At 44.2% G+C, this 16,013-nt stretch overlaps 1 pseudogene; it reads right to left on the bottom strand.

Moving 5' to 3' along the window:
• The window catches only part of LOC101428133 (ras-related protein Rab-3A pseudogene), an 81,208-nt pseudogene extending 67,369 nt beyond the window's left edge, over positions 1 to 13,839 (bottom strand).
• Between the last annotated feature and the right edge of the window lie 2,174 nt (positions 13,840 to 16,013).

Here is a 16,013-nt window from a genome sequence, read left to right as displayed (position 1 = left end):
GCCCACCCAGACAAAGGCAGCAGAGGAGACTTAAAGAAGTATACTTCCTCAGAGCTGTGGAGGACAGTTAAACGCCTGCATTCCTGAGCCAGGGCCAAGAGAAGAAAGCACAGTTTTGGGGAGCCATGGAAGAAATTCTTGATGCTCACAGTTGTTTAGAGCCAGCCAGCTTTACCTATGTTCTGGCTTGGGAAAGACTGCCTTGGGAAACTCTTCTCCTGTGTGCCTCTTCCACCACTCCCACAATTTGCCCTCCAGGAAAAAACAGCTTGAGAGAAGAAAGCAGTGCAACAATCGAGGCAGATGGTCTTGGGGCAAGGGTTTACCTGCTTAATGTCCTGCAGTGGAATATCTGGGAGAGGGAAAAGTTCCTTCTCTTGTAAAGTAGAGAGGGCATTCAAACTCCTATAACCAGGGAACTCCTAAGGTCATCAGCAAGCACAAGTCCAGGAAAAGACACAGGCCCAGATAAGACTGGGAGGACACTGTACTTTGCAGTCACTAGTGACTGAAGAGAACACCAGACAATGCAAAGCCAATTTGCAAAGACTATGAAAGGTGTTTTTTGTTTGTTATTTTTGCTTAGATTTGCTTGGCTTTGTTAGTACGTAGGCATTCAAGAAAATCTCTCATATCACTAGCTTTTACAAACTCAAGAAACAAACATCTCAGTGGATAAATTCCAGAGTTAACATTTTAAAACACTAAAAGGTACAGTGTGCAAAAAAAATTACAAGGCAAATAAACAGGAAATGATGGCCCATCCAAAGGAAGAGGATAAAAATCCAGAAAACATCAGTGAAGAAAATCACCCTGTGGACATACTTACAAAAACTTTTCAAAAATTATCTTCAATACACTCATGGAAATGAAGGAAAATACAGAGAAAGAACTAATGGATACCAGGAAAACAATGAATGGAACAATATGAGAATCTCATTAAAGAGATAGAAAGTTTTAAAGGAACCAAACAGAGCTATTGGAGTTGAAGACTACACATAACTGATATAAAAAAAATCCCATGAGGGCTTCAGTAGCAGATTGGAGCTGGCAGAAGGCAGAACCAGCAAACTCAAAGATGGGATAATTGAAATGTCAGGCTGAGGAGTAGAATGGAAAAAGAATTCTAAAAAACAAAAATAGAGAACCAGCAAGATGGTGGTACAGTAAGTAACTCCTAGAGTCAGCTCCTGCTACAAGGCAGTTAGTAATCACCCAGAGCTATCGGGGGCTAGCTGAAGCACCTGTTTGGGGCTCCAGGAGACCAGAAGAGCATCCTGCAACATCCTTGAAGGATGCCCATCTGCAAAGAAATTCATAAGTAGAGCACTCCATGCTGCAGAGGCTGGTGTTTATCCTCCACTGGAGCCACAAACCACCTGGGGAGCTGTTCCATGGCTGGAATTGAAAGCTCCACTTTCCAAAAACAGGGGAGGAAGAGACAGTTGGGCACCAGCTATAGCTACAGATGAGTAAATTCAGCAGGCTAAAGTATAATCCTGAGAACAGCTAAAGTTTGAGCCTGTCCAAGTCAGAAAGAGGCTAGTAGCTGCCATCTTAACTCCACACCTGGCACAAGGGGAAGTGTGGTGGACTGAAAATCCCAGTGCTGGTGGGGACTGGCTTCTTTCCATCCAGGTCAGATCGCAGCTCTAGCCTAAGACCCACTGCCACCTCTGACAGGGAGGAAGCTGCAAGAACCTGTGCCAGCCTCTCCAGGAAGTTGTCTGCTAAGCCACAGATGCTGGTGATTGTCCCACTCTGGTGGCATGAGCTGCGCCAGGAAATATTCTGTGCCTAGAATTGGAAGCTCCATTTCCCAAAAACAGGGGAGGAGGAGACAGTTGGCTGCCAATTTCAGCTACTGATTGGTAGACTCGGATGGCTGAGGAATAACCCTAGGAACAGCTGGGGTGTGAATTTGTCCAAGTTGGAAAGAGGCTGGTAGCCACCATTTTGACTCTGCCCCCAACCTGAGGGGAAGCCAGGACCAAAAATCACAGTGACAGTAGGAACCAGTTTCTTTCACCCAGATTGGCTTGCAGCCCTAGCCTAGGTTTCAGCCTAGGAGGAGGCTGGTGGGCACTGCACCAGCCTATCCAGGTAACTGCAGGTACCTTTGGCTGGCACAGACTGAATAATTGGAAGTTTACCAGGGCAACTGCTGTCATCTTGGGCCTGCACTGCATAGATTGCTGCCCACACCTGCAGCTCCATTCCTGTTCAAGGCAGAAGAGAAAGGGGCATAAAGTCTCATCAGTCTCTCTGGGCAACTACAGTCTAAGCCTGCACAACTTGGATTATTCCACACAGCTGTGAGTCTGTCCTACCCCTGGCAAAGGAGAAAGTTGGGAGAAGCTTCATTGGTCTCTGGGGCAATGAGGGCAGCTTGAGCTTCCACAGCTTATAGCACCAACTACATCCTTGGCTCACAACTAGCAAGGGAGAAAGGGCAGGAAGCCCTAAACTAAAGAGAAAAACTGCACCCATTTTTTATTTACTCTACTAAGCCAGATGCCAAGACACCAACAAAAAATTACAATCCACACCAGGAAATAGGAAGCTATGGCCCAGTTAAAGGAACAAGATAAGTCTCCAGATGACATAAAGGAGTTGAGACAACTAATCATAGATGTCTAAACAAACTCCTTAATAAATTCATTGAGATGACTAAAGAGATTAAGGATATTAAGTAGACATTGGATGAGCACAAAGAAGAATTTGAAAGCATACATAGAAAAATAGCAGGTCTTATGGGAATGAAAGACACAATAAATGAAATTAAAATAACATTGGACTCATATAATAGCAGATTTGAGGAGACAGAAGAAAGGATTGGTGAGCTTGAAGAAACAACCTCTGAAAGCGAACATACAAAAGAACAGATGAAGAGAAGAATGGAAAAAATTGAACAACATCTCAGGTAACTAAATGACAGCAAAAGACTTGCAAACATACATGTCATGAGTGTCCAGAAGGAGAAAAGAAGGGAAAGGGGGCAGAAGGAATATTTGAAGAAATAATGGTAGAAAATTTCTCAACCCTACTAAAGGACATAGATATCCATGTCCAAGAAACACAACGTACTTCCATCCAAAAAAAATCTGAATAGACCAACTCTGAGACACATACTAATCAGAATGTCAAATGCCAAAGACAAAGAGAGAATTCTGAGAACAGCAAGAGAAAAGCAATGCATAACATATAAGGGATACCCAATAAGATTAAGTGCTGATTTCTTACCAGAAACCATGAAGGCAAGAACAGAGTGGTGTGATATATTTAAGATACTACAAGAGAAAAACTTCCAGCCAAGAATCTTATATCTGGCAAGATTGTCTTTAAAAAATGAGGGTGAGATTAGAATATGCACAGATAAACAGAAACTGAGAGAATTTCTAACCAAGAGACTGCGGCAGCTTGCTCGGTCGGTGGCGGTGGGGCCTGGCTGCGGACGAGGGGTCAGTCCAGCTTTGGACGAGGGGTCGGTCCGCAGCCAGACCCCACTGCCACCGACCGAGCAAGCCGCCGCAGCTGGCGCCCAACTTGCTCGGTCGATGGCGGTGGGGTCTGGCTGCGGACGAGGGGTCGGTCCAGCTTTGGACAAGGGGTCGGTCCGGCTTGGGATGAGGGGTTGGTCTGGCAGCAGATGAGGGGTCGGTCTCACAGGGGTTGCACGGTTCGGCTGACGGGGCTGCCTGGCGAAGCCGGCGACGAAGGGGTCGCCCGGAGAGGCAGGCGACGAACTGGGGACAAGGGAGGCCAGGCCCTTGCCGGGGGCTCTCAGGACTGGAGGGCGCACAGCAGAAGAACTACCACGGAGAGGAGGTAAACACGCAGGTCCAATTTTATTGAGGAAGTGGCTACAGTTTTATAGGGGCTGGGGAAGGCTGATTGGTCGAAGCTTATGCCATGTTCTGATTGGTTGCCGCAAGCAGTTACTGGGGAGAAAGGTCGGTGGGAGGTACTGGAAGGGGGAGGGGTGGTGGTTAGGGATTGGCTGTCGCTGTTGCTGGGGGAAGTGGCAGGGTTTAGGGATTGGTGGCTGCTGTTGCTGGGGTAGAGGCTCATAAGGCATCGTGTGGTGCTATCCGGGAGGAGGGGCGGCTGTGGAAGCATGGCTGCCGAGAAGGGAAAACCCGAGGGCACTCTGCGCCCATGCCGAGCTCCCTTCAGGGGTGGCGGTGAGTCCGACCAGCCACCCTATTATGGGGGCAGCGGCTTGGAATTAGGCCTACCGCGGCCGCTCCCCCGCCGGGCCAGCAAACCCCACTTCAGCCTGAGGGGTGACCGCAAGAGACCAGATCAGGTAATGCTAAGGGTGTGACAGAGCCTGAAAAGAAAAGTCAGGAGAGAAAGGCCTGGAAGAGAGTCTAGAAATAAAGATTATATCAGTAAAAGTAACCAAAAGTGTCAAGAGTGGGGAAAATAAAATATGACAGGTAAAACTCAAATAGGAATAAAATTAACCAACAGCATAAAGCACTTGTGTTCAGAAAACTGCAACTCAGTGTTAAAAGAAATAAAAAAAGTTCTAAATACCTGGAAGAACATTCCATGCTCATGAATTGGAAGACTAAATATCACTAAATGGGGGAAGTTGTTGGTGTGGGAGGAGTGGGGGGGTATATAGGAACTTCATATTTTTTAATGTAATTTTTTTTGTGATTATATATATCTTCAAAAATATATAATTTACAAAAATGATGTGGTGGGGGTGGGGAGTGGATTATATGGGAACCTCTTATGTTTTTTGTTTTTTTCTTATGTTTTTTAATGTAACATTCCTTGTGATCTATTAACTTGAATTTAAAAATTACAAGCAATAACAAAATCATTAAGATGTCAATTCTACTCAAATTGATATACAGATTCAATGCTATCCCAATAAAATTCCACCAGCATTTTTAAAAAATTGAAAACACAATTATCAAATTTATTTGAAAGGGTAAGGGGTCCTAAAGAGCCAGAAACATCTTAAAAAGGAAAAGTGAATTCTCATCTCCAGATTTTAAATTATATTACTTAGCTATAGAGGTAAAAACAGCACAGCACTGGCATAAAGACAGACACATACACCAATGGAATCAAATTTATGGCTCATAAAGAGACCTTCACATGTATGGTCAAGTGATTTTTGACTAGCCTGTCAAATCCACACAGCTTGGGCAGAACAGTCCCTTCAACAAATGATGCTGAAAGAACTGGGTATCTATAGCCAAAAGAAGGAAAGAAGGACCCCTATCTCACACATTATCCAAAAATTAACTAAAAAATGAATTAAAAAATCTAAAAATAAAAGCAAGAACCATAAAGCTTCTAGAAGAAATTGTAGGTAAATTATCTTCAAGCCCTGGTAGTAGGTGGTAGATTCTTAAGGGAGATGAGAGGAGGACTGAGATGGACTACTGATGTTTAATGTACATAGAAGTTTTAATTAGCTTTATTGTAAAAGTGTGGAAATGTATAGAGTGGACGGTAACAAATAGTGAGTAACAGCTAGTTTATAAATAGGGATGTGGCTGAAAATGGCAGTCCAGGGATGTAAATGCCAATTGACAGAATGCTAGAGAATCTAGGAATTGAACAGCACAGTAAACCATGAGGTCGATGAGATTTGTGGTTGATGGTACAGACGCAAGGGTGTCATTTATGGACTAGAGCAAATGTACATCACTCCTGCAGGGTGGTGGGAATGTGGAGAAACTTGGGAAAAATGTAACTGGAGTGACCTATGGGCTGTGGTTAGCAGTAATAATGTAATATGCTTGCATCTATGCCAAAGATGTACTGTGTTGATAATGGGGCAGTGTGGAGAATGTGTGCCAAATGTACATTATGGACGTGGTAACAATCAGATGATATTTTATCTGTAACAAATGTTCCACCACAGTGTGGTGTGTTGATAGATGGATGTAGTTTGGGAATTCTACACATGTGCATGATTGTTTTATAAGTTTACAACTTACGTCATAAAAAATATATTTAAAAATTAGTAATAGGGTGGATTGGGGGAAAAATACAGATAAAGATTATAACTAGTAGTAAGATTTTGACAATACTCTTACATAATCTGTAACAAATGTCTCATGACAATGCAAGGGGTTGGTGAAGGGTTGATGTATGGGACACCTGTATGATGTTATGCATGTTTGCTTTGTAACTCCACAACTTTTACTATATACTTATTGTTTATGTATGTTCATATATAAATAATATAAAGATAATAATATTAGGGTGGGTTGAGGGAAAATACTTTGGTTAGTAGTAATATTTTGACAATGCTCTTTAATCGTTAGTTAAAAATGTTTAACAACAATGCAAGGTATTGGTGGTAGGCTGAGTTATGAGAGTCTTGTATGATGCTATATATGTTTGTTTTGTAAGTTCACAACTATTATTATACAATTATTGTTTATGTATGTTTATGTATGAGTGATATACTTCAATACATTTTTTTTTAATGAAAAAAAAAAAAGCAAAAATAGTCTAAGAGACCTCTGGGATACCATCAAGCATACCAATATATGCATTATGGGAGGCCCAGAAGGAGAAGAGAGAAAGGGCAGAAGGGATATGCAAAGAAATAATGACAGAAAACTTCCCAAACTTAGTAAAAGATGTGAATATGCACATCCAAGAAGCTTGCAAATACAAGACAGAACAATACTGAAGAAAAATATATCCCATTACATACTGATCATACTTTCAAAGGCAAAGAAAAGAAAAGAGTTCTGAATGCTGCAAAGGGGAAAAAAAGTGTCATGTACAAGAGAGTCCCAATTAGATTAAGTGCCAACTTCTCATCAGAAACCATGGAAGCAAGAAGATAATGAGTTGAAATACTTAAAGGACTAAAAGAAAACAATTACCAACCAAGGATTTTATATCTGGCAAGACTTTTTTTTTTTAATGAGGGGGATGTTAAGACATTCCCAGATATACAAAAACAGAAGGAATTCATCACAATTAGATCTGCCCTACACTAAAGGGAGGTTTTCAGAAAGAAAGGAAAGGACACTAGACAGTGGTCCAAAGCTGCATAAAGAAATAAAGACCACCAGTAAAGATAACCATTTGGATAATTATAAATGTCAGTATTATTGTATTGTATTTTTTGGTATGTAACTCCACTTTGTCCTTCCTATAGGAGCTAAAATGCAAAGATTTAAAAAGTGATGATAAATCAGTAGTTTTAGGCATAACAAGTACAAAAAAAAGTGGGGTGACAGAGAAGTACAGGAATAGTGTATGTGCATACTTTTGAACTCAAGTTGGTATCAAACCAAATGATTGTTATATAATTACAATCTTAAATTTTAACCCCATGGTAACCATAGGAAAATATATGAAAATTATAGGCAGATAGAAATGAGAAGGGACTCAATATGGTACAATACAAAAAAATCAAATAAATATGAAAGTAGGCATTAATGGGAGAATTGAGGGACAAAAATGACATAAGATATACAAACAGAAAACACAAAATGGTAGAGGAAAGTCCTATATTATCAGTAGTGATATGAAATTTAAATGGAATAAAATCTACAGTCAAAAGGCAGAAATTAGCACAATGGACAAAAAAGTATGGCCCAACAATATGCTGTCTACAAAAGCCTTACCTTAAATTCAAAGACATAAGTAGGTTGAAAATGAAAGGATGAGAAGAAGTATATACCATACAAGTAGTAACCAAAAGAGTGCAGGAGTAGTTTTATCGTATAAAAGAGATTTTAAGAAAAAACTGTTATGAGGGAAAAATACAGACATTACATAGTGATTAAGGGGTCAATTCAACAAGAAGCCTTAACAACTAAAATATATATATAAAGTGGAGAGGGTGCAGCTCTGTGATTGATTGCATGCTTTGTATGTATGAAGTCCCGGGTTCAATTTCCTATACCTCCTAAAATACACACACACACACACACACACACACACACACACACCAACAACAGAGCCCCAAAATATATGAAGCAAATATTGAAAGATTTGAAGAGAGAAGTAGTGCTATATTAAGTATAGGAGATTTTAACTTACCACTTTCAATGCTGGATAGAACATCTAGACAGAACATCAATAAGGAAATTCAAGATTTGAATTACACTCTAAACCATACACCAAACAGACACATACAGAACACTTCTCCCAATAGCAACAGAATACACATTCTTCTTGAGTTCATATAATCATTCTCTGGGATAAACCATTTGTTTTGTCACAAAACAAATCTCAATAAATTCAAAAATACTGAAATCATATGTTTTCTTTGACCACAAGGAATGAAGCTAGAAATCAGTGAGAGAGGGAGAAATGGAAAACTCACAAATGTGTGAAAATTAAGCAACTCACTCTTAAACAACCAATGGGTTAAAAAGGAAATCATAAGAGAAATTAGGAAACATCTTGAGGCAAATGAAAATGAAAATACAACACAGCAAAACTTATGGGATATAGCAAAGGTAGTGCTGAGAGGGAAATTTATAGTTCTAAATGCTTACCTTAAAAAATAAAAACAATTTCAAATCAGAGACCTAATCTCAAAACTGGAAGAACGAGAAAAAGAAGAGCAAACTAAACCCAAAGTGAGTTGAAGAAAGGAAATAACAAATGATTAGAGTGGAGATCAATGAAATAGAAGCTAAAAAACAAAAGAGAGAATCAACAAAACAAAATTTGGTTCTTTGAAGAGATCAATAACATTGACAAACCTTTAGCTAGACTGATGAAAAAAAATAGGGCAGAAATAACTAAAATCAGAAATGAAAGAAGAGACATAACTGCCAACTCTGCTGAAATAAAATAAAATGAGAGGATACTATGAACAACGGTACACCAACAAATTAGATAACCTAAATGAAATGAACAAATTCCTAGGAACGTGCAAAGTAACAATGCTGACTCAAGAAGATACAGAAAAAGATTGGAAGAGGAGGAGGGGGAGGAGGAGAAAAAGGAGAAGAAGGAGAAAGACAAAGAGGAGAAAGAGGAGAAGGAGGAGAAGGAGAAGGAGAAGAAGAAATAGAAGATCTCAACAAACCAATAACTAGTAAAGAGATTGAATCAGTCATCAAAACTTTCTAATGAAGAAAACCAGATCGCTTCACTGGGAATTTTATCAAGCATTCTAGGAAAAATTGCCACCAAACCTGCTCAAACTCTCCTCCAAAACAGAAGAGGGGGAACACTACCTAATTCATTCTATGAAGCCAACATTACCTCATACCAAAGGTAGATAAAGATACCACAAGAAAAGAAAATTACACACCAATATCTCTTTTGAATAAAGACGCAAATATTTTCAATACATTCTAGCAAATTGAATCTAACAGCACATTAAAAGAACTATACACCATGATCAAGTGGGATTTACACCAGGTATGTAAGGATGGTTCAGCATAAGAAAATCAGTTAATGTAATACACTGCTTTAACAGAATGAAGGGCAAAAAATCCCCACATGATCATATCAATTGATGCAGAAAAGGCATTTGACAAAATCCAGCACCTTTACTTGATTGACAAACACTTAGAAAATTAGGAATAGGACAAAATCTTCTCAATATGATAAAGGGCATATGTGATAAGCCCACAACTAACATCTTACTTAATGGTGAAAGGCTGAAAGCTTTTCCTCTAAGATCAGGAACAAGACAAGGATGCCCATGGTCACCACTGTTAGTCAACATTGTACTAGAAGTTCTTGCCAGAGCAATTAGGCAAGACAAAAGAAATAAAACGCATCCAAATTGGAAAGCAAGAAGTACAACTTTCCTTGGTTCCCAATGACATGATCCTCTATACAGAAAAATCCGTAACGAAACAACTAGAGCTAATAAATGATTCAGAAAAGTGGTGGGCTACAGGATCAACACCCAAAAATCAGTAGTATTTCCATGCAACAGCAATGAACAATCAGAAGGAGAAATTGAGAAAAATTCCATTTACAATAGCATTTTAAAGAATCAAATGTCTAGGAATAAATCTAACCAAAGATGTAAAGTATTTTAACACAGAAAACTATAAAACATTGCTGAAAGACCGTAAAGAAGACCTAAAGGCATTCTGTGTTCATGACTTGGGAGCCAAAATATTATTAAGATTTCAGTTCTACCCAAAGTGATTTACATATGCAACACCATCCCTATCATGGTTCCAACAGCTTTCTTTGCAGAAATGGAAAATTTGTATTGAAGGGTAAAGGACCCTGAATAGCCAATGTCATCTTGAAAAAGAACAAAGTTGGAGGACTCATGCTTCCCAATCTTAAAACTTATTACAAAGCTGCAGTAATCAATATAGCATGGTACTGGCACAAGGACAAATATATAGATGAATGGAATTGAATTGAGAGTTTAGAAATCAACCCTAACATTTATAGTTAACTGATTTCTTATATCCAGGTGAAGATCACGTAATTGAGAAAGAATAGTGTTCAGCAAATGGTGCTGGAAAACTGGATTTCCATTTGCAGAAGAATGAAGTAGACCCCTACCTCATACCATATAAAAAAAATCAACTCAAAATGGAACAAAGACCTAAATGTAAGAGCCAGAACTATAAGACTCCTAGAAGAAAACATAGGGATACATCTTCAGGATCTTGATTTGGGCAATGGTTTCTAAGACTTTATACCCCACATGCAAGAAATAAAAGAAAAAATAGATAAATGGGACTTATCAAAATTAAAAACTTTTGTGCATCAAAGGACTTTATCATGAAAGTGAAAAGACAACTTACTCAATGGGAGAAATTATTTGGAAACCACATATCCAATAAGAGTTTAATAGGCAGAATATATAAAGAAATCCTACAACTCAACAACAAAAAGACAAAATCCAATTTAAAAATGGACAAGAGATTTGAATAGACATTTCTCCAAAGAATATATACAAATGGTCAAAAAGCACATGAAATGATGTGCAACATCATTAGCCATTAGAGAAATGCAAATCAAAACCACAATGAGATACTACTTCACATGTTCTAGAACAGCTACTATTATGAAAATAGAAAATTACAAGTATTAAAGAGGATGCAGAGAAATAGGAACACTCATTTGTTGCTGGTGGCAATGTAAAATGGTACAGCTGTTACAGAAGACAGTTCAGCAGTTCCTCAGAAAGTTAAGTATAGAATTATCATATGACCTAGCAATCCCTCTTCTTTGTATATACCCAGAATAGTTGAAAACAGAGACTTGAACAGATATTTGTACACCAATGTGCATGGCATCATTATTCATAAATGCCAAAAGACGGAAACAACTCAAGTGTCCATCAACCATTGAATGCAGAAACAAAATGTGATATATACGTACAATGGAATATTATTCAGCTCTAAAAAGTAATGAAGTTCTGAAACATGTGACAACATGGATGAACCTTGAAAATGTCATGTTGAGTGAAAAAAGCCAGGCACAAAAGCACAAATATTGTGTGATCTTATTGATATGAAGTAATTAGGATAAGGAAACTCAGAGTCAGAATCTAGGATACAGGTTACCAGGGGCTAGGGTGAGAGTAGGGAATAGGGAGTTGAGGCTTAAAATGTACAGTTTCTCTTTGGAATGATGGAAATGTTTTGGTAATGGATGGTGTTGATGGTAGCACAACATAAGGAATGTAATTAACAGCACTGAATTATATATTTCCATGTGGTTAACAGAGAAATTTTTAGGTTGTATATAGGATACTAGAATATATATATTTTAAATCCATGTACCCACACAACACAGAGAGTCCTAAGTTATTTCACCATGAAGTAATAGTACACTTATATAAAGTGCCTTCATCAGTTATAACATATATACCACACCAGTGCAAGGTGCTAATAATAGGGTGGCATATGGGAACCCTGTATTTTATGGACACTTTTTCTGTAAACCCACAATTTCTAAAATACTAAAATCCACAATTTCTATAACAGTAAAAAGTGAAAAGAGAAAAAGAAAAGATGCTGAAGCGCAGACCCCACCCCAGACCTGCTGAATCAGAACGTATATTTAAACAAGATCCCCTACGACCAGTCTGCCCTAGTGGTCTGAAAAGCCCTGCTCTAAGGGATGCGCTCCCTGCCTTTCGCAGACCCCAGAGGCCTTTGCCACCGTCAGTCCCATCCCTCTCCTTGCATACTTCTACCTTTGCTTCTGCTCTCCCTGAGTCTGGAATTCTCTTCCTCAAGCCTATCAACCCAGCCACTGAGGCACCTCCATGCCCCCTCCACAAGAAGTGCTAGCGTTCCTCCTTCTCTGCAGCCTCCCTGGTGTGTGGCTCCTCCACCCCTGAGCTCCCACAGTCCAGGTGCATGCCTCAATTGCTTTGTTCGGACCTTGCTAAAAGCATTATTTATTAGAGTCAAATTTGGCTAGTTCCCCTTGCACGTGCATGCTGGTGCTTGCACACTCATGAGTGCACAATTCTTGCCGTGCAGGACAGTGGGTCTCTGGCCCCATCCCATGCCTTCCCTCCTCCTGAAATCCAGTGCTGAGTGTCTCCTCAGTCCACTCCAAGCCTGCTCCTTGCCTGTTCCCTAAAGGAGCCCTTGATGGCAAAACTTGATGCACCTGCCATTTTGCTCTCCCGTCCCCTATTTCCTTCTTTGATATATGGTCCTGTCAGCAGCAGCGTGAGGAGGGGCCTCCCCGTAGAGCCCACTGGGCCCTGTTATCATTGGCCACCCCCCTGCCCCCACCCGCTCCAGCGTCTGAGGCTGTGGGGTGGCCCTGTTGGCCTGAGAGCTGAGGACAGAGCTCGGTAGGGGGGCAGTGCCGGTGGCAGAAAGAGCAAAGGCTTTGGGCTCAGGCTGATGGGGCCACACCCTGGCTCTCTGGCGTCCCACATGTCTTCACTCCTTGCAGCTTGGGTTGCCTCCTTACCCATAATAACACGCAACTCATAGGGCTGCCATGAGGATGCAAGAAAATGTTGTGCGTAAAGAGAAGGGTTTAGACAATTGTCCTTTGGTGGAATTCTGGACAGGGAGGACTAGAGCGTTCACAGGAAATCATTAACAGATGGGGAAACTGAGGCCCAGAGAGGCTGTGGCATGTAAGGTCACATGCTGCTAAAGAACCAAGACTAAACATCCCTTTCAGTCTTATCCATTGCTCTTTCTATGGCACCCACTCTTGCAAAAGGAAAACTGAATCTGGACTGGAGGCTCCGGAGAGGAGGATTTGGATTCCAAAGTCCAAAGATGCAGCTCCTCTTGTTCTTGGATTAACTTGTGCAGCAGCACGGCTGGGGGGGAACCGCCTTCAGCCAGGTCTGGATCTTTCCAGGAGAAGGGCTGAGGAGCCAGGAAGTCATCCTCACGTGGTTGGAGAAGTGAAATAAAAGACTTCGTCATCCCCAAACCTTTGACAAACACGGAAGCTATACCGGCCCCTCCCCCACCTCGGCTGGACACACAAACGCAGACAGACAAACAAACAGGCAGACGTGCGAACACTGAAACACGGAGGGGCCCATACCCCATGACAAATACAAACCCACACAGAAGAACCTCAGACCCCACGCAAAATTTGTCACCGCTGGCAGGCCCCCAGGCCCCAGGCCCCGGCACAGATGCTGCGGGAACTGGATGAAGTGCTGGGCGCTCTCAGCACCGGCACCTACACACACACACACGCACGCACACACACGCGCACACGCACACGCACACGCACACACACGGGCACTGCGGCCTGTGGGGGAGGGGAGGTACACAAGTGAGCGCGGAGTCTTGGCCTGAGCAGGTGTGCGGTGTGTGTAAGAAAACACGCGCCACCAGAGCGCAGGACACGGGCGGCGGCGCTGAGCGCGGCGGTCGTGGGCTGCGGGGGCTGGGGCGTCGCCATGGAGACGAGGGAGCTTCGGCATCGCAGGCCCGCGGGGGTGGGCGCCCTGGAACCCTGCAGCGGGTGGAGGGGGCAGGGCCTGGGCCCCGCCTGGCTCCCGTGGTGGGGCGGGGAGCCCTTGGCGATTGGGGGACCTGGGGGGCCGGGCCTGGTAGCTGACCTCCCCGGCTGCGGGCCTGCAGGCTTCAGCGCTGCGCTCCCCAGACCGTCGGGGCCGCTCTCTCCCCCAGCGGGCGGCGCCCCAAATTCTGGCTCCCTTCCCTCTCCAGCCATCCTGGGCAATCCCAGCCAACGCAAAGCTGGGAGGGCAGAGACAGAGCCGGGCTGCCAAGGAGAATAACTGCCACGCGGCTCTGGGTGCCCCTCCCCAGCTCGCGCTCTCTCCCCTCCCCTCCCTCTTTCCTCCCCTCCCTCCTCTGCGGTCCAGCACCCTGGGACTCAGGCAGCAGTAGGCGTCAAATCATAGATGGGGCTTCCAGCCCCTGCCAACAAACTCCCGGGCTACGAGCAACTCACGCTCTGCTTGTGAACCTTGGTCTTTGCATCTGTAAAATAGGATGAGAACCTTGAACTGCTTAGCTCCCGCGCTGCTGTGAAGGTCACGGGGCTCTGAGCAGAGCCCCTGGTCGGTCCTCAATGAATCCAACCCGACAGACATTTACTGTGGGTCCGCCCTGTGCCAGGGCCGGGATGAGCTCCAGGGAACGAGCAGAGAGGACGCAGGTGGAGCCTCTGTTCTCCTTGAGCTGATGGCCAAGGTGAGCTTGGCCGGCCAGCTTCAATGGACTCAGCTTCGGTGATACTCAGCCTGTGGGGACATACTCGTGCGGAGCATCTCCCGAGTGCCAGGCCCCGGGGAGACAGGTGCAGCAGCTGAGGCTCGGGTGCTGGAGGAGGTGGGGGCACTCATGGAAACAGCTCTTCAGGGAGCATCTCTGGACGGCCAGCAGGCACCTCGCATCCTTACTCAGCCTCGGCACGAGCCAGGAGGTAGGTCCCGCTGCTCCCCTGTCACAGGCAGGAACCCGGAAGGGCCGGGATTCAGGCTCACGTCTGGCAGGCCTGCTCTTGACCCCTGAGCCGAGCTGCTTCTCTGCTCCTCACCCATTGCAGAGAGTCCCTTTGCCTCCAGGAAAGAGCTTGCCTGGCTGCCAGCTCCTGGCCGTACGTGGCATTTCTTGGGGGCTCTCCCTGCCCCCTGCCCCTTGCCCTCACCTGGGCTGAGTTCTCACCCCCTACCCCTTCACCTCACCCCCACCCACTGCAAGGGGAAATGAAGGCCAGCCCCACCTCCACCCAAAGGGCCTCCCCTTCTCAGGGCCCCGACGCAGTATTACTGGTTTTGTACCTTGCTGGCCTTCAACAAGGCAGTCGTGCCTTAGATAGGGGATGTGGGTGGTCGGCCCAGCAGCCCCAGTGTTGGACAGACCCATCAGCCTCCTGTGCCGCCACTTGTGCGCTTGGACAAAGTCCCGTGCCCTCTCTGACCACTTCCCCGTCTGTGTGATGAATCAGTGTGGGCATTGGTTGAACTCTTCAATCCTGTTTCACAGCCATGGAAATGCGGACCCAGCACCAGCTCCCAGAATGCCGCTGAGAGCTGGAACCCCGCAGCCCTTTGGTGCCCAAGAGGGTGCTCTATACAACCAGGCATGCAACATGGGCTTCTGGAAGTCCCCCCGATTTCTGTGAGAATCACAGTGGGAACAGAAATGCAAGGTGGAAGCTTGGCAGGGTGGTGGTTAGAGGCTGGACCTTGTCCCCAGAGAGAACTGTGTGCAATTACTGGCTTTGTGCCAGATTAGCCGTGCGGCCTTGGGAAAGCCCCTGGACCTTTCTGAGCGTCTACCTACCTGGCTAATGCCTGTTTCCTCACTGTTCCACCGTGCCTCTCACCCCTGGGCCCTGGATAGCTGCCAACGGGCCCAGTGTGCCTGCAACCTGCACTTCTACATCCGACGCCCCTGCTCCAGCCAAGCTGCTGCCAAGTGGGCCCATGTGAGGCCACCCCCTGTGCCCTATGGAAGGGGAAAGGAGAGGGGAAGGGACAGGCAGGTGGGCTTGGCAGGGGGCGGCTCAGAGCCGCCTCAGCAGGAAGTGGGCCTCCGTGGCTTCCCCTGTCTGGGCCTGAGTTTTCCCATCCGAGGAAGAGGGTGCTTGACTCCCCCCGTGCT

This window comes from Dasypus novemcinctus, chromosome 25 (assembly GCF_030445035.2).
Source record: "Dasypus novemcinctus isolate mDasNov1 chromosome 25, mDasNov1.1.hap2, whole genome shotgun sequence".
NCBI classification, from domain to species: domain Eukaryota; kingdom Metazoa; phylum Chordata; class Mammalia; order Cingulata; family Dasypodidae; genus Dasypus; species Dasypus novemcinctus.
Note: the sequence above shows the minus strand (reverse complement) of the source record. Positions and strands in the feature narration are given on the sequence as shown.